At 38.5% G+C, this 23,582-nt stretch overlaps 2 long non-coding RNA genes and 1 pseudogene across 3 annotated transcripts; 2 read left to right on the forward strand and 1 right to left on the reverse strand.

Moving 5' to 3' along the window:
* The first annotated feature begins 3,663 nt into the window (after positions 1-3,663).
* LOC133709234 (uncharacterized) lies at positions 3,664-7,015 on the forward strand. 2 transcript variants are annotated; one of them, XR_009846182.1, is made up of 6 exons: positions 3,664-4,039; positions 4,841-4,974; positions 5,059-5,114; positions 5,378-5,578; positions 6,465-6,809; positions 6,893-7,015. It is a non-coding gene; the product is annotated as an uncharacterized LOC133709234 (long non-coding RNA). The 2 variants fall into 2 exon arrangements; XR_009846181.1 differs by having other exon boundaries at positions 3,668-4,039; positions 6,465-7,015.
* Positions 7,016-14,618: 7,603 nt separating this feature from the next.
* Positions 14,619-20,569, forward strand: LOC133709240 (VIN3-like protein 1; annotated as a pseudogene).
* LOC133709242 (uncharacterized) lies at positions 19,152-22,336 on the reverse strand. The gene is made up of 2 exons (XR_009846185.1): positions 21,597-22,336; positions 19,152-21,419 (listed from the first exon to the last, which is right to left on the reverse strand). It is a non-coding gene; the product is annotated as an uncharacterized LOC133709242 (long non-coding RNA).
* Between the last annotated feature and the right edge of the window lie 1,246 nt (positions 22,337-23,582).

A 23,582-nucleotide genomic window follows, 5' to 3' on the forward strand; every position in this document is an offset into this window, starting at 1 on the left:
TTTTTTTTTAATCAAGATGGTCCCTGCACTTCCAATTTCCATCAGCCTAGTCCAAAATTTGACTTTGACTCTAATCGTGACGTCATACGCTGAGTTGGGCACCGACAAGCATGGCTCACTGTTCAGTTTTTAACTCTCAATTTGGACGAAATGTCCAAACTACCCCTTAATACTCTTTTGCTCATCTCTCTTCATAAAACCCGAGAGCTCCTCCTCTCTCTCTCTCTCTCTCCCCCTTTCCCTCCCTCCTCCACCACGTCCTCTTCGGCCTTAGATCATGACACAATAACTCCAACCCATGTCCTCTTCCAGAAGCATGTCTCCGTCGACTACGACAGCGGCACTCACCATCTCTCCACTCATATCGGCGGCTTCAAGAAGGGAGACATCCCCAAACACCACCGCTTGTCTTCAAGTAGGTAGGCGCAGCATCGACGACGCCCAGAAGATGCACCGGGAAGCGGGAGAATGATAAGAAGAGAACAGATTGTGAAGCAAATTTTGCTGGGTTTCTGTATGAGAGAGAGTTCGAGGAAAGAGAAAGTAAATCTAGAATTCTCTCTCCTCCACCACTGGTCTCTAAGCACCACAACGCTCACCTCCACCACAACCATGCTCCGCGGTCTCCGATGAGTCAAACCCAGCCTCCACGTCATTTGGCGATGCTTAGAAGCCTCTATCTCTCTCTCTCCCCCTCACCCTTTGCGATCCCAAAACCCTTTTTTTTTTTTTTTTTTTTTTTTCGATTTTTAGCAAAACAAGCTCCAATTTGGTGCTAATTCTCACTGCATCTTGTGATTTGAGCTGGGTTGCTTTTGATTATAGAGGTTCACTCATTCATGATTTGATTTGATTTTGAATTTTATTAGTATGGTTGGTGAGTTTTGTGATTTTTTTTTTTTTTGCTCATAAAATTCAGGTATGGTTTTTAAGAAAGCAAATTCAACCATTCAAAAATAAGTCAAAGAAATTACATCCACCAATTCTAGTGAGAGAAACTCCTCCTTCTCTCTAGCAAACCCAGCTTCCAGCTTTCCCCCTCCTCCCCCCCCTTTCTTGCCAGATCTAGATCACTCCGATCTGGATCTTTGGCTTGAAAGTTGGGGGAGATATTTTCCCTCTTCGCGAGGCTTATCCCTACCCTTCTCGTGGTAGCTCCCTGCTGCCCCGGCGATGGCAAGTGTGCTTTCCCTTTTGTCTTTGCTTTCCTTTCCTTCCCAGATACCCTTTTCCAACCATTCCTAATCTTTAATTTTCAGCATACCCATCTCTCTTTGTCTCAAATCTCTGATTCATCATGGTTAAGATGCACATCCTCCTCACCCATCGAACTCCACTTCACCGATTGCTCCTTGGTCCATCGGAGCTATGTCGTTTGTTTGGCTCCAATTTTGCTGCAGCTGGTCAACAGTCTCTTTTCTTGCGCGGGCGTGCCAGCACCGTTCGGGTGCGGTCGTCGGGGGTGTCCCTTGACCTGACTTCTATCAAGCGATTGTAGACGAGGAGAGCACCAACCTCGTCGTGGGATTCTTTCTGCCTCGTGGTGAGGACTTTGCTGAAGTTTCTTCTTGTTAACACAATCGATACTCAATATTGTAGATCGAGCAGAGCGACATCACCGGGAAATGTTGAGATCTTGCTAAAGCGTGACTTTAGCTTGGCTGGGTTGCTAGGGCGTTACCCTTGCTTGGCTGGTTCTGTAACCGTTGTGGTCGCGGCACTACCGTCGGCTCCCGAGGAGACTAGGACCGAAGTACGTTGACAGAGGGTTGGTGGCACTGAAAGTCGGCTTCTGAGAAGACTAGGACTAGGAGTGTGATCACCGCTAAGAGAAAGAGAAGGAAAGGAGTTGCTCTTAGAGAGGTTTGCTCTAGAGAGAACTTAGATCATCTTAGAGATGTTGTTGTTGAATGTGAATGGGTGTTAGTGTTGGTGTTTGGTCGTGGTACTACAATCGGCTCTCGAGGAGACTAGGACCGAAGTACGTTGACAGAGGGTTTGGTGGCACTGAAAGTCGGCTTCTGAGAAGACTAGGACTAGGAGTGTGATCACCGGTAAGAGAAAGAGAAGGAGAGGAGTTGCTCTTAGAGAGGTTGCTCTAGAGAGAACTTAGATCATCTTAGAGATATTTTGATGTTGTGAATGTGTGTGTTAGAATGAGAGGAGAAGGTGTTTATATAGGGAAGAAAAAGAAGAGTGAAATGATGAGTGGAAGAAAAATAATGAAAGTAGATCTAAGTTCACTTGTAAAATATGGAAAAGATAGAGAAAAGATGAAATGAAAGCAAAGCATGAAGGTGCAGCAACATGGAAGTGGTGATGATCTATTAAAGAGATTGTAGAAGAAAAATATATCCAAGGAAAAAGAGAAAAGCATCTAGCTTTCTTCATGTGGGTAGGAAACATGAACATGTGAATATTGAGCTGGTTTTAGGTCAGTTTCTGCCCCTTTATTCCTTCAATTATTTCTCCAACAAGCCTTCAGAATGAGCCTTCGACTTCTTCATAAAAAATGTTCCACTATGAGTGTAGATCATCCTGACAAATTTTCAGAGCTTTATTTCATGCGGTTGGGCTGGAAATGCTGCTGGACCTCTTACAGGTCCAGTTTTCCAGTTTTGCTTCTGTAGAAAATTGGACTGATTGTTTGAAGGCCTTCCACTCAAAACTAGCTCTGGCACTCTTCATAAGAAATGATCCTTGGGCTTTCTAGAATTAATCTGGAAAGTTTTAGCTCATTTAGATTTCATTTGGTTAGTCTGCCGCCCCTCCTTCCTTGTTTAGCTCGGTTTCTCCTAGCCGAAGTAGGAAAATGTGCTAAAGTTAACTTTTCATGCTTCCATGCTTCCATAGTAGGCTTTATATAGCCTCTAAATATATATTTCGAGCTTGTCGACAATAAATAGCTTGAGCCACTGACATTGGCTCAATTTCTCCAACACATGCCTTGTCAGGCCAAAATGTTCATTTTGGGTCCAAACATCGTCGATGTTGTTTGGTTTGTCTGTTTTAACGGGTTTTTCCAGTCCCTGCGCGTAAACCCGTTGAATACGGTAGTGCAACAAGGGTCTGCACGGTCTTCTGCCGTCTGTCCATTTGATCCCTCTGCGGATCAGTCTCCTTCTCCTTATCTCTTTCTCTTTTTTTCTTCTGCTTTGGTTACTGACTTTGTTTATGAGGATGTTTTGTATGGTTTAGAGATTTGGGCTATGGAGATCTTTCGATGGGTTCTATGCTACTGTACTTGCACAGGATTGTTTTGGTTGGACTCCAAGTCTTCGTCGGCAGATCTGGTGACGTTTCTGTGTCACCTTTGGGCTTGGCTGGTGGCAGCGACGTCACTTCGTCATCTCTCTCCTGTTAGATCTACACTGTGGCTGAAGATTGTAGGGCTATTTGGTTTTGTTTGTTGGTTTTTATTTGGGCCCGTTTTGGGTCTTTTGTTTGTAATGTTGTTCTTGTTTGAATAAAAGTCTTTCCATCGCCAAAAAAAAAAAGAAAAAAAAAAAGCAAATTATAACTATCCTAAAGTAGAATGATGTTTTGTACTGTTCATTCAATAGTGTCCTGGCTTTTTTGCCCTTCTCTTTTTTTGGGATTTACTCTATTGCCATAAACAGGCTCTGGAGGAGAGAGTCCGAACCAGCTATTTGTTCCGATCTGTTTTGGTTTTTTGATCAACAGAGACAGAGACAGAGAGAAGAAAGCAGAGGAGCTGGGTAGAAGAAGAAGAGTTTACGAATTGCATTTTCAGAGCACTTTTGCCCGTTCTCCTATCAGGTATTTCAGTCTGTTGCCCTGGCCACCTGTTCATCTGCCGAGCCAATTCGGTTTCTCGCGCATCTTCCTCAGAGCCATTTCTCAGCTGTCTTTTGCCCAAATGATACCGTCGGTTTGTTTGCTCGACAGAGAGAGAAAAGAGCGAAGAATCAAATTGAAACCTGAGCACAATCTTTTCATTTTTAAAATCGCAACTGAGGCGAGTAGAAGAAAGAAGAACAAGAATAAAGGAGCTTGAAATTTTTCACTGATTGATAAGGTTGGTAATTCAATTCCATTTGTTTCCCATAATTTGAAAGCTTAGTTTAATTTCGTGGATAGAACAAAGTGATAATCGTCCGTGTGCCCATTTTATTCATCTAGAGTTTGACGAATCGGAAGAGCCGGAGTGATCTGATTGCCAATATACGAAATTAACAATGAAGTTTTGTTCGAACACTATTATCTAATGTAGTCATCATTGATAGTCTCTTAGTCATCTTTTCAAACTCTATTATCGAATGAATATATGCTGGATTGATGGAGGTGGAGGATTGAGTTTAAGGTGATATTGGGTATCTGGGGTTTTGTTCTTTGGTGGTTTGCAAATTTGGTTATTGGGTTTTGATATTGATAGTTTATGCATGGAGATTTACAGAATTGGAACTGGGTTTCTTTATTTGTATTCATTCATGACACACACACAACGAAAATGAAATCTGAAATAGGCACTCTAAAGCCCTTGAAAATAAAATAAAAATACATAAAATGAAATTAACTTCAAACATTTTAATGTTAATATTGTGTTCGATCCAAGCCTGCAGGCTAAGAAAAGTCCAGCCATCCACTTAGTTTACATTTATAGTTTGACACCTGCATGCCAGTTCTGAAAAAGCCCCATTTAGTAATCTAATTCTAAGATTATTCTTATATGTTTTGATAACTGGTCTAACGGATGAATTGCGCAAGCATGTTGCTCAAGATTTGTAAAGTTGGCAAAGGTAAAATAGGGGATCTCTTTGTTGCTCTTAGTTTGTATCTGTGCATGTTTAGCTCATGGGATCCATATATTCTCCTGCAGGAAGAAGAGGCTTTGAGGAATCCGGCTTCTTGAATGAGGTGGCAGGGGTGGTTAGTACCGTTAAGTAATTAGGAGTTGCTCTTTTCGTTTGCATAGCTTCCAGCTCCCGCAACGATGATACCCCCAATACTAAGGTAAACTAATAGCAGTTTGGTTGGATTTTAAGTTATTTCAAATGTTCTGCAGATTGCAAACTGTCTTAATACTGTTGTTTCCAGCATTGGGAGAAAGCCTTTGACGGTCTTGCTCCAAGTGAATACGAGTGGAGAATAATGTAAGTTAACTGTATTTGAGCTACAACTTTCACAGAAATGTTTTGCCTATTTCTTTTTGTACCTATATGTGGATTAAATATTTCTCAATTAGTTATTAAGTTAGGGAATCGGAAGATTGTTTACGAAGGATCTGTTCTTCATTATATTGTATTGGTGTTTGTAATGCACAATATCTTTGTTTTATTGATTGTAATTTTTAGTATGTTTTTGTTCATTGTTTGATTTCTTTATTGTGATTATACCTTTTCATATGGTTTTTCAGGTTTTGAACAAATATACCTTATAAGGAAACTAATCCTTGGAGAACCATTCATGGTTTGTATATTTAGGCGAACACCGTTTGCTGCAGCCAAATCAAGAAGCTTCTGGTGCTGCTTCTATGGCTTGGACGACGGCTCACCCGCTTGAGGAGTTCTTTGAAGCAGATAGGCAGACTGATGACGAAATGCCATGTTTGTATATGGTACATGCTTTTTGTTTCCATTGTTTTCTATTGTTCAGTGCATTTATGAATTGGGAGAATTGGATTGTATACTTAGCGAGGATCAATTGAAGAAACTTATTGCAAGGCAGAGGTTAATTAGTTTTACTTTTCATATAGGGTATGAATGCACCTTTTGCTGACTCACATTAGGATTTAGTTGTTCATCAGAAAATAAAAGCATTTCAATTATATTTTTTTGGTCACTAAAAAGAATCTCAATACTGTAAGGTTGGTACTACCCGAAATAACAATTTCAGTCTTTTGGTCAAAAAATAATCTAAATATTGCAAGATTGGTAGTATGCATCTCGCTGACCTGCAATTTTTTACCATGGTCAGTAGAACATAGAACTAGAGCTATACAGGATAAATGTATATCATAGTTCAAGAATTGTTGGGGTCCAGGAGTCTTCTGCCCCGGTTTTAGTTTCTTTTGATATTTAGTTATAACCATTAGACCAATTAGAGCTGAAGTATAGTGAGAGATCAATTTTTCTAAGAGTAATAACTTCCAAGGGAATCGAAGTTGCAATAGAAAAGGTGCTCAAATGTCAAATATTGTTATTATTGTACAATTGCTAGATGGGTTTATCAAAAGTCAGGAGTGCTCAAGATAAGGAATTTGGTTGCAGTGATACTTGGAATTAAATTTTGTATTAGTGGGTGATCTGTATTATTAATTGAACTCAATATTGGTAGAGCATGAGAACTTCTATTTGCGATTATCCAAGACATTTTACATAATTTCAACTTCTAATATTGACTCTCTGATGTCACATCGTTCAATGTATTTCCGCAATACTGTTTGATGCATTATGTATTGCTTTAGTGATAGATATTTAAGCTACTTCTATGTTTGGCATTAGGTGGAAGTTGGAAGGCATTTGAAGATTCTGAACTGCCTCTGAAGTCTTGGGATAATCTCAATAAGCTAGGGTTTCTTCTGCTTAAAGAGACAAACATGCTGATGACTTAATGCTGGATGCTTCAGTCACCAAGAGGATTTCCTAATCCTGAGCGCCTTCCCAAAGTATGACCCATGCTTGGAAGTTCTTTAAAATTTCCTTTACATGAAAAGTGGTTTCCTTTGTTCGCAGAGCCTCTAAACTTCATCACGGGTGCTTTCTGATGTACATAACAGTCTCCTGATAAACAATGCTTCATTGATTCATTATAAGACGTATGGTGGCCAGAAGAACTAGAGAGAAAAGGTGTTTTGTTTTCCGTTCTTCCAAGATCATTTGGATAATTTTTATTCTTCAAAATGACAGACAAGCTTCTTCTTGGTCTTTAGGGATGCTGGGACTCCAAATATTGGTAGACTAAAAGTTAGTCAGTTCAGCTATGCTACTACTAACACTATGTGAGATCAATATAACACTACGAAATCCTATTTTCCAGACCAAGTTAGTGTCAATTATTTTTAAATAACCCCGCAGCAACGCGCGGGTTTAGCAACTAGTTAAATACTATAAGCTGGAAATTTGGGGTCTTAATTTGAACCTCAATTGTATAGTCCCACCAGCTCTACCTATTCGTTACACCATATTATCAAAATTAAGGGCAGAAGGTGAGCAACTACCACCCACATCGTCAGCTAATACCACCAGTTAAGCCCAATTTTCACTCCCTCACATCGAAAGTTTGTAATTTGAGAAGCAAGCTTTGATAGTTCATCATCTCCCTCGGCGAAACCTGCACAATCTCTTAGAATCCAGAAGCACGAGCTCCTTGCGGCCCCATAGAACTTCTGAGATGTTTCTTATCAATGTGACAGTACCAGAAGCTCAAGTACTTAATGTTAGGCACCAAGTAGACAATTGCCAACGCCTCCCACTTCTCGGTAACACCACAAAAGTTCTTGCAAGAACCACCATTTTGAGTGATGCGCGCTAAATTGCCACGTAACCTTATTGAGGGCATAGCTGCAAGCGTCTGCCTTTCTTGGACGTGTAGACTTCCTCTCAAGGGGTGGGGTATGTGTTTGTTACCGGGCACTTCATTGATGCTGACTGGAAGCTGCATAGGCGGCTGCTCAGTGTTGTGATGGAAGCATATCCTGACTCGGACACTGCAGTTAGTCATGCTGTTAAGGTTTGCCTTCATAATTGGAGTCTAAAGAGCAAGTTATTTTCCATCACTTATCATGATGAGCCACTAATCATGAGTGAAGCTACTCTTGAAAGTTTAAAGCTTCCTCTTCCCTTCAGTGGTCAACTATTGGCATTTGGCTGGCAATTGCCTCGCGCACACTCTGAGCAGCATTGCAAAAGAAGTACTGGAGAATGCCCATGCATGATATGGTTAAGAAAATCCGGGACAGCATCAAGTACGTGACTACTTCAGATCCCCATGAGGAAAAGTTCCTTGTGCTTAAGAAACAACAGCTTCAAGTCCCAAGTGAAAGGAACAAAATTCTTGATGACCAAACTCAGTGGAATACCACATATCAAATGTTGGCGGCCGCTTCTGAGTTGAAGCAAGTTTTTTCTTGCTTGGATACATATGATGCCGAATTCAACAAACTAGCCCCCTCGATCAATGGAAGATTGGAAGCAAGTTGAGAGACTGTGTACACATTTGAAGCCAATTTATGATACAGCATACATCCTAGCTACTACAACTAACCCAACTGCAAATATCTTCTTCCATGAAGTGTCGAGGATTCAGGGAGATCTGTCTGGTGGTAATGTGGTATTACCAATGAGGATCCCTTTGTTAATAACCTTTGCTCGAACAATGCTAGAAAAAATTAATAGGTACTGGAAGAATTGTAGCCTGACTTTGGCTACTGCAGTGGTCATGGATCCGAGGTACAAGATGAAGTATATTGAGTTCAGTTTCACCAGAATTTATAGCGAAGAAGAAGCTCCGACATGTATCAAGATGGTTGATGATCGAATCCATGAGCTCTATCAGGAATACTTTACAATGCCTTCGCCTCTGGCACCAAACTATGCAGAAGAATTTGATGCCTACATCATGAAGAATTTGAAGACAGAGCTGGATCAGTATTTGGCGGAGCCTCTGATGCCTCGAGTCCACGAGTTTGATGTACTAGGCGCGCGCTGGTGGAGATTAAACCAGATGATGTACCCAACTCTTTCAAAGATGCATGGCTCGTGACAATTTATCAATTCCGGTATCTACAGTTCCTTGTCACTCGGTTTTTGATACCAATGCAAAAGAGATGGATCAGTACAGGAGTTCCTTGCAAGCAGAAACCGTGGAAGCTCTTATATGTGTTGGAATTTAATTAAAATATTTCAAAATACGTGTTATTTTTGAAACCTCCTTTGAACCGTTATTTGCAAATAGTAATAGTTATTAACTGTTTTTGTGTCATTAGCTCTCCTTTGATTCTTCCTGATCAATCTGTTACATAAGTTACAAATCTTAATTGCTATTGGCAAATTATTATTGCATTAATCATCCTTGCCGTATATAATCTCTAGTTTTAAGTGCTATTCTATCTACATTTTACTTGGTTATTCTCTTAACATTATCATTTTGAACTTAGTTTGTTGTTATTAGGTACAAATAAGCTCCAAACGTAGGAAATGAGCTCTAGAGAGCCGAAAATGAAAGAAATGAAGGCAAGGAGGAAATAAGGGGCAGAAATGAATCAGAAATAGAGAAATGAAGCATTCTTAATCCTATTAGAAAAATGAATCTCAGTTGAAGCAAGAATCCTGAGTCAATTAGGAGTCAAACTCGCGGAAATGATGGAAATGACAAATGACAGAATCTCAGTTGGACAGGGAAACCTAATCCTACTAGGAAAAGGAAACTTAATGTGACTAAGAGTCCCTGTTATTCAAGGAGAGCTTCGGAAGGTTCCAGAACATCTCAAAAATGAAGAGTCCTTATTAGACTAGGAAACATGTTGGCATAAGTAGTCGTGATCTTGATGACACTGGGATACCTAAGTGGACTAGGAGAGCCCAAGAACATTCAAGAAGCATCTAGAAGAAGTCCAAAACATCCTATACAAAGGTGAAATGGATTGGGAGTCGTTTCTGACAAGAAAAGATTAATAATTAAAGATCAGATTTGGAGTCCGTATTGGAAACAGATTAATTTTGGACGAATTTCAAAGTTTTAAGGAGAATCTACTTCGTATGCAATCAGGAAAAGAAAATAAAAGAGAATAATTATCAAATAAGGTTTCCTGATTGCATAAATATTGCAAGTTGGCCGAAATATGCACTAGATACGTTGGTAAATTAGGTAAAACTCCTACTTTCTAGATTCATATTGGATTGCTACTTCCTTTGGTGGATTTCTATTGGTTGGATGATGCAGAAGAACTGGAGAAAAACCCAAACATCAAGCCTATGCCGTGCACTAAGGGAGGCTCTAGATGTTGAAAAAACATCAAAATCCATAATCAATTTTGAAAACCTCTCCCTTTACTCTCTAAATTTTGGCACCTCTCCCTTTACTCTCTAAATTTTGGCACCTCTCCATTGTTCAGGCATTGAAGCCGTGAAGCAAAATTCATCATCTCCATTCAATTCTTGTCGTAACTACCATTGTCGTGCACCACCTTTGAAGATCTTCTTGTGTTCTTGAAGCTTCCTTAAAAGTGTAACCATGACTTCTTTATATTGTTTTCGGTTTCTTTGTTTTGTAATGTTAAATTGTATTTAACCACTAGCGTTATAGGATTTTTTTTTTTAAATGGATGTTTCGAAATTATGTGAAAATAAAAAGTATGTTTTAATGTTTAGTTTTCAATAACCTTAAAGCATGAAAACGTTTTAGAATTTTTCAAATTATAATTTGCGATTTCATGATATGTTGATGATTGCTTGTTGATTTTTTGCTTCAATCCCACCTTTTATATGTTTTGTGTTCTTTGGTTGCACACTTAGAATTATAAGCATATAATTTTTCAAGATTAAGATTTGCTAACATTCTAGGTCTTAATTGCTGAGTGGAAAACCTATAGTTCCTTAGGTAAATCAATAATGAGTTCTACAAGTTTGATTAGCGTTCTAACTCATGTGCTTTGCTTAAATCAATCAAACTTCCATGAACTTTATGCATTAACTGTGTTTTGTTAAGGAATTGATCACTCACTAGTGATGCATGTTAAATAGGTTTAACTATGGTGCGTTCATCTAGTTAAATAATTAAGGGAAGTAATAAGGACTTTGTATTCGTTCATCTCCATTGTTGATTGATTTCTTTCTATGACATGTTTGATTCGAAGTTTACGTTTGATAATCTACTTAACATGTTAATGGTTGTTAATTACATCTCTACTTCCTCCATTCAACTACTTCTACTTTGATTCAGATTTGTTTGATCACTTAGGTTATATAGTTAGATTAGAATACAAACTTTTATAAATCCTCCCTTATCTTGTAATTTTCGTAAATACATATACTTTTTTTTTTATACTTTGTGAATAATACTTATTTGTTTAACGTTCTTGATAGGAAGGGTACCCCAATCCCCAACTAGAACGATCCCTACTTATCTCTACTTTCTGATTGCTATGAACCTCAGACACACATTTGCTCATTTCATCAACTTTTTCTTCGGTTGACTTTAAGAAAATAGCGAGCCTTCTCTATATTGTTTTCGGTTTCTTTATTTTGTAACGTTAAAAACAATTTCACTAGCGTTCTAGGATTTTGTTTTAAATGGATGTTTCGAAACTATGTGAGAATAAAGAGTATGTTTTGATGTTTAGTTTTCAATAACCTTAATTGAAGCATGAAAACGTTTTAGAATTTTAAGATTATAATTTGCAATTTCATGATATGTTGATGATTGTTTGTTGATTTTGTGCTTCAATCCCACCTTTTATATGTTTTGTGTTCTTTGGTTGCAAACTTAGAGTTATAAACATATAATTGTTTCCAGATTAAGATTTGTTAGCGTTCTAGGTCTTAATTGCTTAGTGGAAAACCTATAGTTCCTTAGGTAAATCAACAATGAGTTCTGCATGTTTGATTAGCGTTCTAACTTATGTGCTTTGCTTAAATCAATCAAACTCCCATGGAAGTTTATGCGTTAACTGTGTTTTGTTAGGGAATTGATCACTCACTAGCGATGCATGTTTAATAGGTTTAACTATGGTGCGTTCATCTAGTTAAATAATTAAAGACTTTGTATGTGTTCATCTCCGTTCTTGATTGAATTCTTTCTATGACATGTTTGATTCTAAGTTTATGTTTGATAATCTGCTTAACGTGTTAATGGTTGTTAATTACATCTCTACTTCCTCCATTCATCTACTCCCGGGCCATTAGGTACTCCATTCCAAATGCCACATCCATTGCAATCAATAGACGTTTGCGCTTGTCCAAACTCCTGTGTTATTTACCTGAAGAGTCAGCTAATTATTAAAATGAAAATTAAATTCCGACTATTGCATCCATTAAAATTTAATCACACAAAGCAAAGCTGTTACTTCTCATTCTTCTGCAAGACATTTCTAAGAGAACCATTAACCATAAACTCTGTCACGGTTGCCACAGAACCTCCCGGGCCATCAAGTACAACGCCATAAAAAGCTACCACATTTGGGTGGTGCAAGTCAGCGAGGTTGATGGCCTCATTCCAGAAATCATTTCTCTGATAAAATTACATAAACCAAAATACAGCCCAATAAGTGATACATTAATGAACAAAATTAGTAGTTTCTGAAAACAAGTGTCTGAGAAGACAAACCATCCGCTCCTGTTCTGAAGGCTTCCCAGCAAAACACCTATCATTGATTCGTTTGATTGCAAAATCAGTGCCCCTCCACTTTCCAAGGTAGAAGATACCAAAGGTTCCAGAACCCAATTCTCTGAGCTCTTCAAGGTCACTATTCTTAATAATCTACCAAAAACAGCAAAAAAATATATATATATTCATGGCACAAGTTAACAGCACCAGATCACATTTAGGAAACATAGAACAATAAGTTTTTAACCTACAGCCAACCAATGCCATCTGATACTGGAAACCCCAGATTTGGCTTATCTGGATATTGGGTCTTGACGTCCTGAAATAGAAAACAGAAATTAGAAAGCTGCAGTTGGAGAAAGCCTGAAATATAATGCTGTGCATGAGAACAAGAAATTCAGAAATTTAAGTGTATTAGTGCACATCCTCAAAAACACATATGAATTACTAAATAAACAACCTCAACGCTGTGCTGCATGCTTGAAGTGCTTATTTGACCTTCATCTTGGTTGGAATCATATGCAGACTCAATTTTTGTCATCAAAATCAAGAAGTGTACCAAAATCTTCGGTTAGAACGATCCCTACTTATTCTAAAATTGCAAGCTGAAAGTTGTGTACTCTTAGCTGCTCAACAATATGTGGCTGGAGAATTCTTAGAGTGCATTCCAGCTTCTTCAGTTGAGTCTTGAACATCTTACTATTCTGAAGAGTTAACTTAACCCCATCGTAAAGAAGTTGAAAGGGTGCTCATGTGAGAAAATCAAGAGCCATGGTGCAACCTGAACAGAAGATATATTAGTGTGAAGAAGATAAGCGGATGATTTTGAATTGATGTTGAATTGTATTAACGTAAGGCCATTCAATAGCCTTTTATACAAAAGATGAAGACATCCTTGCGAATTAGAGAGATGAAGACATCCTTTCCTAAAGCCTTGGTATAACAAAGGATCGATGCAATAATGAATAGAGATGATAGGAAACATAATGACACAGTGGATAACTTGTACCTCTTTGAGAATCCAGAGAAGAAGAGGACGTCAAATTTGAGGACTGTTGCGTGATTGGCCTCCAGATAAAATCTTTGAGTTTAGCCGGTTGAGTAATGATGCGAGAAGAACAACGAAGAGGAGGTTAAGAGGGAGGAGGAAGCGGTCTGGACGGTGGAGGCAGGATACACGGGTTGGACAGATTTGATGAATTGGACGACGTAGGCTAGTTGCACGGGCTGGACGAATTTGACCCGTGGGTCTGAGCAGGCTCCGAATTGAAGCCGGACGAAGCGGCGGCCGGAGGCGTCCCTCCAGGCGGACTCAACGGAGAAGGCAAACGCTCTGAATTAAGACCTGAAGGAAATTCGAAATTTGGGATAGAGTTTTTGTCCATTTACCCTAATTCTAGGGTCATTTATCCCACTTACCCCATTAAGTTTTTAGAAAATTACACAGTAGCACCAGACCAAAGATGTAAACACAGAAAACTCACCTTCAAATAGATTTATACAAATAAGGACACGAGCATTTGAGTCACCCAATACCCAACGACCAAAAACGAAAACCCCAAAACCCACACCGACGGAGCCAACACAGTAGCAGGGTAAGTTTTTCTTTAATTTCGAACTTGGTTCATGAATTTTTCTACGATTCCATGTAAAAGCAGTAGCAACATGTTAATTCGAGCTCAAATTTCAGATTTCACAGGCCTAAATCAGCAAAATCTCTTATATGAACTTCAGATGACACTAAATGATTTGAAAACCATCTCTAAAAGTCTCTCTTTTTTTTTTGTCCACAGGCTAATGATTACTGTTGTCTAGTATTACTATTATTGTTGCAAAACATTTGCTAGAAGCCAGTTGTTAGAAGGAAACTTTTGCTTGTTAGTAAGTAATTCAGCTTATACCTTTTAAAAATTCTACTCACCTCGTGGCTTAAACTAAAGTTATGCTCCTTTCATAAAAAATAAATAAATAAATAAAAAACTAAAGTTATGCTTGAGTTAGATTAGAAACCGATTAACATAATTTTTTTTTATTTTTTAAAAGAGGAGCAAAAGATTTCACTCCTACCCTCATGGTGACTCGAACCCATGACTTCGTACATAGATAGTGGGTGCTCTAACGACTGAGCTAACACTATAGCTCATTGGATCCTTTTTGACAGAATTCTCACTGGGTCTCAATACAACTTAATTTTTTAAGGCTCACTAATTTCGTAGATTATGAAGTTGCATTACATAACTCATGGATTGATGATTACTTATTATTTTTTTATTGTGATAATTGAAAAAAGAAAGATTCGAACTTATATTTTGTCCAACACTGTAAATGAGAAGTTATATTAAAACAATGGCCGGATGGGGAGCAAAGGACCACACAAACACTCTCTCACTAGTGTTTAGAAGGCAATCTTCCAAGTGACAGCCGCCACTCCAGAATCCAGATTAGTGGCTGAAATCAGCGGTGGTCGATCACCGGAATCAGGCCTCTAAGAACTTCAATGACAGCCGTCTCTTTCTTACGTTTCAAGTGATTAGGGTTTGTGATTCAACTATCTCAGCGTGTTTATTTTGGGTTTTTGTGCTTACTTTTAAACTAAAGCATTCGAATTTATGCTCTCTTTTGTTGACTATTGAATATTCTCTAGACTAGAGTGCTAATAATCTCTACTTTAACAATGTCCAACATTACATTTTGCAAGGAATGAGTTCGGCGAATTAGTCAAATTGTGATTACTGGGACTCTAGTCCTCCGCTTGTGTTTGCTGTGGATTCTTATAGTTGGTTGGTCTGATATCAAATTATATATGGTGATTTTGGAACCTTTAAAGTAGTCAAATTGTCCCGTAATCACTTTTCACTCCTATGTCGGAATTATAAGTTTTGTGATTACTGTCAGCCCAGAATTTGAGTTTTACTTCTTAGCGTCCAAAATTATCTGTTGGGTATTAAGTCATTATTTACTGTAATTAGCTAGTGGTTTATGTGGACTTTCTGGAAAAGGATGCCTGCCAATGCCAGCATTGAACATAGGTATCTGCCTACTTACTAGGGAGGGGTTTAATTATTGCATTGTATGGATTCAGAAGACAAGTTTCTGGCTAAAGGTTTGATCTTTTTATCTTTGGTATGCATTTTATTTTCTTTTGGTATGAAATTTTTATGCTCCTACTATGCGGTGATGTTTGGTATCATGAGTGAGATAATATCTGTAGCTGACATTTCATCAGTAGAAAGTAGAAGAGGGTAAACTTTGTTTCAGGAGTAACTGGTATCCTTCCAAGGTAGTCAGATGATTTGTTATTTTGTTGTCAGAACCGTCACTATCCATGTATCCTTGAGTGACCAGACGCTTGGACTCTTATCAAGTTCTTTTGTTTTGTTTTTCTTGTCATGTGCAAAAATTTTATGTTTTTTGAACTCATGTAGGATTGCATTGGTAAATCTTCAATTGCCTTTCTGTTTAGAAGATAAAAAATTTCATCATCATCGTTGGAAGCCTTTACTGTACTTGCTTTGAATGTCTAGACAAAACAAGGTAGGTCATCAAATTTTTGTTATGCACAACAAACCTTACTAGAAAATTGTTTCAGTTCGATTGCTCCTGAAGCAAGGTAGTTTGTGAAAGAAAGTGTGTACAGGCTGCCTTTATTTGCCGAATCTGGAGTTTTGTTTGCTCATATTCTACTATATGTGGAAGACAGTGAAAATATTGACAACTATTGAGCAAATATGGGAGGTATCATAGATTAGATTTGTTATTCAGTGGAACTGATAATTTAATATCTTCCAAATTAGGAAAGGGTGGTTAACTGCTAGTACTAAAGGGTAATCATTAAAAATTTCATATTTTGGATTGACTCATATGAGAAATATGTTCTTATCTGAAACTTCTAATTCATAGAGATTTTGACCATAGAGGTAGATTATGTAAGGACTGTCCTCCAAAAATTTAGAGTAACTTGTTATTGTGAAGTAAAAATTAGAATTTGGACTTTTGGTGGTCTCATCCAGTTTGGGCTGGCCCAATTGATTTTTGGTTTTGTTTAGTATATATTTAACAGTGATACTACCTCGACTTGGTCCCGTCTTCCATGAGTCTCTACTGCCGCCCTGTATCTGTTGATGGTCCCTTCGTCAATCTTTCTTTCTGTTTCAAAAGGAAAGTTGTACAGCTTTCTGGGATTCAGGATGATCTGATCTTTGCATTATATATGGTTTTGGAATCACAAATGTTCCATTGTTTATAATATTATTTCAGCTTATAACAGGTTAGAACTTCTCTCATTCTTCATGTATTAGTATATATTTCTGACCCCTTAAGATCAAGTGCACACTCTGTTCTGCTAGTGTTGGTCATCGAGCTTCATTTTCTTTTTCTATTTATTCAAAGTATCAAAATATTACAAACAGGATAATACGTGAGCCAATTTCATTCTATCAATCTTGTAACTGCAGTTATTTCTTCTGGGATATAAAATACTTCATATTAGTAACTTCAATTTTGAGAATCAAGAGAATTAATTTTGAAAATTTTCAGATCTCGTGGTCTGTGACCTCTGTCTTTATGTAGATCTGACAACCCTTAATTTTGAAAATTAGTTTTGAATATTTTTTCTTTCTTTCTTTCTTTGTTAAGAGTTCCTGAGGAAGGACAGGTTCAGGTTGGACTTTCCAGATAGGCGCATAGAGCTCTACTGCTGTCAAGTGGGATTAGATCTTCAGACAAGATGTATATGATCTTTGACTTATATTATTGTAGATGGAATCATGGAAGTGCTGCTGATAGGTTGTTGAGTAAACCGATTAGGAAGGTTAGGAATGTGGCAAGCCATGAGATGTAGGATGTTAGATCTTGTTAGAAATATAAAGAGATACAAGCATGCATCAATTTAGACCATTGGAATGTTCAGACAAAAAGGATTTAGTTTATATGCAAATAAATATAGTAGGCATTCAAGGTAGAAAGAAGGATAAAGCAGATTTTGATTGGGTTGCGCCTTACCATTGAACTGAATTGCCCCTTTTGTCTCTCTTGTTATAAAACCTATCTGAGTTTCTTACAAGCATTGTTAATTTTTTTTTTTTTGCCTTTCTAATTTCTGGGTTGTAGACTTCTACCATAATGGTGCTTTAATATCTTTTCCTTCACTTCATAATTTTCTTTTGTCATTTTCTTTCCTCTTTCCAGTTTCTGGAGTTCAAAGCCTCTCTTCCAGTGTGCAAAGCACTCCGGAGAAGAATGGGCATTCAGATGATGCTTCAAGAAGTCCAGAGCTCCTTTAACAGTTTCTGAAATCTGGTCCCAAGAAGGAACTTTTTTGGACATGCGTTGACAAGGACAAGAAAAAGTTGACTTCCTCTAAAAACAAGATGGGTGAACTTTTGAAGACTACTAACAAGAGAAATAAGAAGCAGGAGTCAAAAAAAGCTTCTTCTAGTCCAAATAATCATCCTTCTAAAAAGCAATCCAGAAAGGGGGAAAATCCCATCCGACTCTCACCAGCTTCTGAGCAGTCTCCAGATTTTGGATATTCAAACTCATGGATCTGTAAAAACTCTGCTTGTAGAGCTGTTCTATCCATAGACAACACTTTCTGCAAGAGATGCTCCTGCTGTATTTGTCATTTGTTAATGACAGCAAGGACCCAAGTCTTTGGTTAGTATGTACATCTGAATCTGGTGAGGGAGACTCCTGTGGGTTATCTTGTCACAATAACTGCGCGCGTAGATGTGAAAAGGTGGGAGTTGTTTTTTTTTTCTTCTTTTTTTTTGAAGAGAAGGTGGGAGTTGTTGATCTTGGGCAATTGTAGTTATTGTTGTGCTTCATGCGGTAGAGTTTCTGGGATACTTGGGTAAGTAATTCTCTTGCATATGTGAGTGTAGGTTGAAGCAGTAGTCCTGACTTTGACAAGCTATCACTTTGACTAATTGGTTGAAGCACTGAGTTGTGCTATAGTCAGGCATCTCAGAAATCACTTCCAATTTGAAAGATCATGTTTTCTTTTTGCGTTTCTGATTTAGTAAATCTCTTTTGCTCATGTTTGTAGTGTATGATAATTTCTTTGTCAATTTGTCATTTTTTTTTTTTAAGAAAAGAACATTTCTTTTCCCCTCTGTAAAGAGGTGCCTTTTGCAAAACATAGTTACTATTTTACATTACCAAATATAACAGGAGAAAGCAAGCAACTGTAGCTTGTAAATCTGTGTTTTGCTAAAGTTTCTAGCCTTCGGCTGATAAGACTGATGTGATTCCATCAATACTGACAGAATTTGGAAGAAGCAGCTACTCATAGCAAAGGATGCTCGACGTGTTGATGTACAATGGGACAAGATAAAGATATGCTTGAGTTATAGCCTTATAGGCTTCTGGATGGAACTTCAAGGTTTGAAAGAACTTCATGATATTGTGAAGGAAGCCAAGACTAAACTCGAGACAGAACTAGGTCCAATTAATGTACGTGGGATAGTCAGCAGACTATCTATTGCTGGTGATGTGCTGAAACTCTGCTCTCTTGCAATTGAGAAACCAGATGAATGTTGGCCAATGTTTCTAGTGCAGATCCAAGAAGAGGTAGGAAACTGTTCTCCTTTTACTTGCTCTTTGATCATCATCATGCATAGAAACCTGAATGATTGCTTCTGTTTCTTTTCATTCCTTTGCAGAGGGTTCACTTCCAGCTGCCTGCATGTTTCTCTTGGAGGAAGTAACACCTTCATATGTTGTGATTATAATGATCGGACTGTCTAATGCATCATCTGATGACATCAAGGGCTACAAGCTCTGGTATTACAAGAGCAGAGAAGAATCACACACAAAAGAGCCTAATTGTACCTTTTCAAGATCTCAGAGAAGAATTTTGATCTCCAATTTGCAGCCTTGCACAGAGTATACATTTAGGATAATATCTGATACTGAGGCTGGTGATTTGGGTCACTCTGAGGCAGTGTTTCACCAAGAGTGTTGAGATAATTCACAAAATCCCGGATTCACCGGTCTGCAGGAATCTCTTTTGAATCCCCGTCATTGAGGCAAATTCTGGTGCCACGAGGGAGTCTGAAACTACGACAGCAGTTGTGCCTTCTTCCAAATTTAAAGTTTGTGATCTTGGGAAGATACTTCGTCTGGCTCAGGCTCAACAGAGAGGCTCCTAAGAGGGCTTTTGTAGTGCCAACAGAGACAAATGTTGTGGACCCAGCAACCCGATAAAAACTGAAACGAAATTCTACAAGAAGAGTTGCCTTCTGTTTCACGTGGGTTTCACTTAAATGTGCTTTCAATGCCCGATCTGAATGAAGAGCTAACCCCGCCCTCTGAGTCCTCCAGAGATGAAGATAATGGATGCAGTTTGCAGCAGGCTGTGGAGGCAGATGATGATGCTGTGTCTCATGACATGGTGAAGAATGGCCTAGCAAGATCACGTGGTAGTGGTGATTCACAGACCTGGACTCGTGGGATTACTGGAGATGTCCCTGCTGTGATTACCGGGCAGAAATTTGCAGGAAGAGGAAAGGAAACACAAATAAAGAGACCCATGATTGTGACAGCACCCTGATAAATGGGCCACCATTGCAAAATGGTTCTTGTTGCTTGGATGAGAACTTTGAGCACTGTGTGAAAATAATCAGGAGGCTGGAATGCGAGGGTCACCTTACAGAGGAATTCAGATTGAAGTTGCTAACATGGTTCAGTTTGAGATCAACTGATCTGGAACGTAGGGTGGTGAAACACCTTTCTTCAAACTATGATTGATGATCCAAGTAGCTTGGCAGGACAGTTAGTTGACTCCTTTTGAGATAACATATCCCGCAAGAGGAAACGCAACGGATTCTGCTGTAAGCTGTGGCATTAAATAAGGGCGAGGCTTGCTGATGTGACTTACTATTTGCTTCAAATTGCTTTTATATTTCTCCTGAAACTCTGATTAATTTTGCCATCTTTGTACAGGCATTTTTCCTTAGTCATTGTCACAAGCGATTTAATTATATCACGGACAAGATTTCTTCCGGCTATAAGACTCCGGTCACTGATTGAGAAGACTCTGATTTGTCCTGGGAAGAAGGCCTTTGGAGGCAAGGTTTGTGACCGTATGACGCATTTGTCATTCCCGATGTTATCCTAGTTATTCACTGTTATCATTGGAGACATTTTCATATTCACTGTTATCATTGCCTTCATAAATTCAAAGAAGAGTACCTGATAATACTGTAAATATGATTGATTGGAAACATTGTTCATGAATACACGACGGGTCGTTTTGACCCCAAGGGGATTGGGTTCTGAAATCTGATTGGAGATTACAATATAGAGACTTGGCATGACGCAATAAAACTAATAACATGAGGTTCACACTTGACACTTGACAGAGGCCACTGATCACTTCCTGCTTCTTTGTCACCTCCCTTTCTCCCACATCGTTTCCCTCTCAAAAATATGCAACTTCTTCACGTTCCTTCTTCACCATACCTCTCATTTCAAACCCTAAAAACACATTCAGAAGCAGCAGGTGATGATTGTCTCTATCTATATGTTCCTTCTGCTCCTCTTTCATTTCAATACTCACTGAGTCTGTTTTGCTCTGCTTCTTGTACTTGTAGAGCTAGCTTTATATGAGAAGCCTCTTCTATCATCATCTTCTACATTTTGTTCTCTTCAGCAAGGAAGAGTTGAAAGGTCTAAATGGGTACAACGTAGAGGCTCTGTGTTGAGCTGCTTCACATCTAAAATTTCAAAGACTATAAATTTAACTATAAGTTTCTCATTATTCCTTCATCTCATCAAGCACTTCTGTTACTCTTGCCCACATCATAATATCATATGTTGGTTTAATTGAGCACTCATAAGTCCAGTGACCAAACTTATTTTGGTGTTGCAAAGCTTTTCAACATATAGTCCTCTGGTGAAACCATGATCGAATGTACAAGAGATATATACCACCACATCCCAACAAACAAGACCATGAATATCCCTCCCTTTCCCCACTATATTCTAAAATATCCGGGTCAATGTCATCATCGGAATTACAGTCATTATCGGGGTCCCAGGGGCACGCTGCAGTGATATGATTGCCCTTTTTTTATCACAAAACCTGCAATAATATATTCCAGAAGACGCCTTTGGTTCATCTGCTTTGCAACCTGCTTGGAGTTCCAACAATCAAGAATGACAAGAAAAAAAAGTTGTGTGCGCGTGTATCAAATAGTATTATGTTCGTCTTTTATATATCAAATAGTATTATGTTCGTCTTTTATAGCAATTCACAAGGGTTTCGATCCCCAAAAGTAAGAGAATACAACGATGAATCAAAAGCATACCGGGAAGGGCGATCTCGGTATTCATCACTGCACTTGATAATGTTGAGATTTTTTATCAATGTTCTTATCTGGGTATTTGAAAGTAGCAACACTAAGCAATACATTGAGTGGGGCAGACTCCTATCCAAACAATGAGGAGACAAATCATGAAACAAAACCTAGCAAGCGGAAGAAAAGGAAGTCCATGGTTTGGGAGCACTTCACCATAGAAACTGTGAGTGCTGGGTGTAGAAGGGCATACTGCAACCAATGCAAGCGAAGCTATGCATATAGTAAAGGCTCAAAAGTTTATTCAGGGCATAGCTGCACGCGTCTGCCTTTCTTGGACGTGTGGACTTCCTCTCAAGGGGTGGGGTATGTGTCTGTTAGCCATGCTGTTAAGGTTTGCCTTCATAATTGGATTCTGGAGAGCAAGTTATTTTCTATCACTTATCATGATCAGCCACTAATCATGAGTGAAGCTGCTTTTTTGAAAGTTTAAAGCTTCATCTTCCCTTCAATGGTCAACTATTGAAGAAAATCCGGGACAGCATCAAGTACGTGACGACTTCATGGCCCCATGATGAAAAGTTTCTTGTTCTTAAGAAACAGCTTCAAGTCCCAAGTGAAAGGACCATATTTGTTGATAAGCAAACTCGGTGGAATACCGCATATCAAATGTTGGTGGCTGCTTCGGAGTTGAAGCAAGTTTTTTCTTGCTTGGATACATATGATGCCGAATTCAACAAACAAGTCCCCTCAATGGAAGATTGGAAGCAAGGTGAGACTCTGCTCACATTTGAAGCCAATTTTTGATACAGCATACATCCTAGCTACTACAACTAACCTAACTGCAAATATATTCTTCCATGAAGTGTCAAGGATTGAGGGACATCTGTCTGGAGGTATCACCAATGAGGAACCCCTTGTTAGTAACCTTGCTCGAACAATGCTAGAAAAAATTAATAGGTACGGGAAGAATTGTAGCCTGACTTTGGCTACAGCAGTGGTCATGGATCCGAGCTCGGGGTACAAGATGAAGTATATTGAGTTCAGTTTCACCAGAATTTATAGGGAAGAAGAAGCTCCGACATGTATCAAGATGGTTGATGATCGAATCCACGAGCTATTTCAGTAATACTTTACAATGCCTCCGCCTCTGGCACCACACTATGCGCAAGAATTTCATGTCTACATCATGAAGAATTTGAAGACAGAGCTGCATCAGTATTTGGCGGAGCCTCTGTTGCCTCGAGTCTACGAGTTTGATGTGCTAGGCTGGTGGAAATTAAACCAGATGATGTACCCAACTCATTCAAAGATGGCTCGTGACAATTTATCAATTCCGGTATCTACAGTTCCTTGTGACTCGGTTTTTGATACCAATGCAAAAGAGATGGATCAGTCATCAGTACAGGAGTTCCTTGCAAGCAGAAACCGTGGAAGCTCTTTTATATGTGTTGGAATTTAATTAAAATATTTCAAAATACTTGCTATTTTTGAAACCTCATTTGAACCGTTATTTGCAAATAGTAATAGTTATTAACTATTTCTGTGTCATTAGCTCTCCTTTGATTCTTCCTGATCAATGTCATTATGTTCATTTCTGTTACATAAGTTACAAAGCTTAATTGCTATTGGCAAATTGTTATTGCATTAATCATTCTTGCCCTATATAATCTCTAGTTTTAAGTGTTATTCTCTCTACATTTTAGTTAGTTATTCTCTTAACATTATCATTTCTAACTTAGTTTGTTGTTATTAGGTACAAATGAGCTCCAAACGTAGGAAATGAAGATTTTGTACCGCAATCATAAGCAGTTTCTCCGCCACATTAAAAGAAACGTACCCGTTAATGACGCAGCTGATGATGACCTGCTTAACAACAATTACCAGAATGAAATTGAGAATCGAAGAGAGGAACACCGCCATCTAGATAGATAAAGACAGCCGCGCTATAGTAGAAAAAATCCGCCAACTGATCAAAGAAGTAATCTACCATGCGGA

The sequence above is a fragment of the Rosa rugosa genome, chromosome 1 (assembly GCF_958449725.1).
Source record: "Rosa rugosa chromosome 1, drRosRugo1.1, whole genome shotgun sequence".
Classification (NCBI taxonomy): Eukaryota; Viridiplantae; Streptophyta; class Magnoliopsida; order Rosales; family Rosaceae; genus Rosa; species Rosa rugosa.